Source organism: Microtus ochrogaster, chromosome 7, assembly GCF_000317375.1.
Source record: "Microtus ochrogaster isolate Prairie Vole_2 chromosome 7, MicOch1.0, whole genome shotgun sequence".
Lineage (NCBI taxonomy): Eukaryota > Metazoa > Chordata > Mammalia > Rodentia > Cricetidae > Microtus > Microtus ochrogaster.
Genome location: NC_022014.1, coordinates 28278988 through 28283158, shown reverse-complemented (window position 1 = coordinate 28283158; position 4171 = coordinate 28278988).

Sequence of the window (4171 nt, the reverse complement as noted above, 5' to 3'; positions counted from 1 at the left end):
TTTAAAAAAAAATAAAAAAAAAAAAAAGAAGATAGCTATGGAGACACACACCTTTAATCCTAGCACTTCTTGGGGGCCAGTCTGATCTACATGGTGAGTTCCAGGAGACCCTGTCTCAGGAAAAAAAAAAAGACTTCTGACTCACCACAGATGCTGTGCTGTTCTGTATTCCCACTATATTTCCACCAGCCATTCCATGCGCTCAGTTTCCCCTGTCCTTACCAGCATTGAACGCTGTCGATTCTACTAGTGTGCAGTGGTTTCTTATCGATGCCCTAATGCACAGTTCCCAAAGGACCCGTGACAAGGGAAACCTTTCCGTGTCTATTGCCATCTGCATATGGAGTCTGTTCAGCTCTTTGTGATGGCTTGTCCTTTTAGTTCAGTTTGAATTTTATCCTTTTTTTCTCCCAAGTCAGGGTCTCACTGTGTAACATTGAGTTGCTGGGACTTGGGACTTGATCTGTAGACCAGGCTGACCTCAAACTCACAGAGAACCGCCTGCCTCTGCCTCTGGAGTGCTGGGATTAAAGGTGTGCACCATGATACCTGGCTTACGTTTATCTTATTGTGTGTGTGGACACAGGCATCCCCAGAGCAAGTGTGAAGGTCAAAGGCCAACCTCTGGAGCTGGCTCTTTCCTTCCCCCAGACTCCAACCTCTGGAGCTGGCTCTTTCCTTCCCCCGGACTCCAACCTCTGGAGCTGGCTCTTTCCTTCCCCCGGGCTCCAACCTCTGGAGCTGGCTCTTTCCTTGCCCCGGACTCCAGAAATCAAGCTCACGTAGTCAGGCTTGCACAGCAAGCACTTTTGCCCACTGAGTCATCTCACTGCCCCCTACTTATTTATCTCTGAGATAGAGTCTCTAGGACACAGGCTGGCCTTGAACTCCTGACCTTCCTGTTAGGCTCCAACTATTTGCCACCGTGCTTTGTTTTCAACCATTTATTTATTTAGAAATAGAATCTCACTCTGCATAGCAGGCTCACCTTGCACCCAAGCCTCTCAAGGGATAAAATTACAGGCGTGTAACCTTTTGCCCATTTTTATTTTATTTATTGTTGCTGTATACCTATACAATAATAATTGTGCTGTATTGTTTTTGAGACAGGATTTGTCTAGGTCATTCAGAGTGGCTTGAGACCACCGTCCTCCATCAACCTCCCAAGTGCTCGGGTTATAGGTTTGCACCGCCATACCCAGATTCTCGATAGCCTTACCATGATGAGATTGGCCAGAGATGCCTTTCCTAGAAAAAGCCTTCTGCTTTCGTTCACAGCTCCTTTTTCTCTGAGAAATATAGGATATTCCTCTCTCTTTTCTTTTTTTTAAATATTTATTTATTTATTTATTTAGTTATTTATTTATTTATTTATTATGTATACAATATTCTGTCTGCGTGTATGCCTGAAGGCCAGAAGAGGGAACCAGACCCCATTACAGATGGTTGTGAGCCACCATGTGGTTGCTGGGAATTGAACTCAGGACCTTTGGAAGAGCAGGCAATGCTCTTAACCACTGAGCCATCTCTCCAGCCTGGATATTCCTCTCTTTAAAGGTTTTCTTGCCTCCAGAATCAAGCATTGTTCACAGTGACTCACAGAGACTGAAGCAGCCGCCACGGAGCCTGCAAGGGTCTGCACCAGGCCCTGTGCATACATGCTTGGGTTCTTTGTTGGACTCCTAACACTGGGTGTGGGGGTGTCTCTGATTCTTTTGCCTGACTTTTTTTGCCCCCTTTCCTCCTACTGGGTTACCTTGTCCAGAGTGATATGAAGATGTCTGCCTAGTTTTGTTGCATCTTGTCATGCTGAGTTCAGGTGCTAACACTGGGAGGCCTGCTCTATTCTCAAGGGGAATGGGAGAGCAGTGAATCTAACGGAGAGCAGAGGTGCTGGGTGCTGGGAGGAGGGGAGGGAGGAGAGGGAGGGGAGGCTGCAGTTGGGATGTATTTTATGAAAAAATATAATAAATTATTTTTAATGTTTGATTGTACGTATTTATTTGTTTGTTTGTTTGTTTGTTTGTTTTGTTTTTTCAAGACAGGGTTTCTCTGTGGCTTCGGAGCCTGCCCTGGAACTAGCTCTGTAGACCAGGCTGGTCTCGAACTCACAGAGATCCGCCTGCCTCTGCCTCCCGAGTGCTGGGATTCAAGGTGTGCGCCATCATCGCCCGGCTTGATTGTACGTATTTATTCATTTAGTGTATGTATGATGTGTGTTAGGTAGGAGATGCCTACATGCCACAGCATGTGTGAAAGTCAGACACAACTTATAGGAATCTGTTCTTTCCTTCCACCACATAGGTCCTGGGCATCGAGCTGGTCACCGGGTGGGTGGCAGGAGCCTTTACCCACTGACCCATCTCAAGGCCTAGTATTCCTGTCTTAGAGACCCTCTTACTCTTAGGATTCCTTTCTTACTCTTCCTAATAAAACTATGTTCACTACACTTTTGTAAGAAATTAAAAGGTGTAGGTACATAGATAAACATTTACTGATAATAAACCACAAAAAAATTATCTTTTAAGAGAGGGTCTTTCCCTGGAAAGCCTAGAACTAGTTATATAGTTCAGGCTAGCCTCAGACTTTTGGCAATCCCCTTGCCTCGGCCTCCACAGTGCTGGGTTCATGGTTACGGGCCTAAGAAATTCATTTTAGGGCTGGAGAGATGACTCAGTAGTTAAGAGTACTGGCTATTCATCCAGAGGACTTGGATCCAATTCCAAGCACTTCATGGTGACATACAACTGTCTGTAACTCCAGTTCTGAGGAACCCGATGCTTTCTCTGGCCTCTCCAGGAACCAGGCAGGCACATGGTGCACAGACATGCCTATAAGCAAAACACCCGTAAATAATAAAGGCGCAACAATGAAGCAGCAGAGTCGGACTGTGGGACCAGCCTCTCCTCTCTCTCTCTGCCCGGCTTCTGGTGTTGTAGCACTCCTGTCTCAATGCACCACCTTCCTTACAGATTGATTTATTTATGAGTAGATTTATCTTTATCGTGTTGATTGATGCTCACTGTCAGCTAGGCAGATGTAGAAGCTCCTCAGAAACACTTGTAAGGATGTTTCCAGGAGGATTAACTGATGGGGAAAGACCCAGCTTGAATGCTGGTGACACCAACTCTCAGGCTGAGATCCCAAACTGAGTAAAAAGGAGCAGCCAGCAGGTACCAGCATTCATCTCTCCCTGTTTCCTGACCGCGTGTGGGTGTGACCAACCGCCTCTGCTCCTGCTGCTGTGTGGGCACCTCCCACCCGTGCTGCTGTGGGGGCACCTCCCGCTAGTGCTGCTGTGGGGGCACCTCACCCTCCTGCTGCTGTGACTTCCTCTCCTTGATAAACTTTTCTTTCTCTGTAGCCTTGGAGCCTGTGCTGGAACTTGCCCTGTAGACCACGCTGGCCTCGAACTCACAGAGATCCACCTGCCTCTGCCCCACCCCCAGTGCTGGGATTAAAGGCGTGTGCCACCACCAACAGACTTAACCTCATCCTTTCTTAAACAGTGAGCCAAATTGGGTAGGTAGTGCATGCTCTAATCCCAGCACTTGGGAGGCAGAGGCAAGAGGATCTCTGTGAGTTCAAGGCCAGCGTGAGACACTCTCTCAAAAATTAAACAAACAAAAAAGTCAGCCAAAATAAATCCTTCCCTAAGTTGGTTCTTGTGTAGTATTATAATCACAGCAAAGAGAAAAGGAATGAAACCATGTACATATTTACTTACAGGTCACACGCACTTTCCCCCTCTCTTACTTATGCTGCAGATAATGTGTGACCCATTTCCGGCACCCTCTGTCCAGGGGACCAGTGATGGTGGTTTATCTTTATTGTCAACTGGGCTGGATTTAGAATCAACTAGCAGATTGGTGAGATACACTGTGTCTGGGAAAGTCTCCCAGAGAGAATACAAAGTGAAATAGGAAAAAGGAGAAAGCCAGTTGCGTGTTGACAGCAGCTTTTCTCCATTTCCTGTCTGCTGTAAGGTGGCAACTCTCCTCCACTTCCACTCCTCACATCCACTCCGGCCCCACCACCATGGTGTCTGCCCGAGCAGATGGGGCCTGGCACCCGGAACTTGATACTCTGAAGTTGTGAGACAAACAAATCTTTCCGCTGTTGCACTGTTTCTGGTCATAGCATCCTCCTCCTCCTCCTCCTCCTCCTCCTC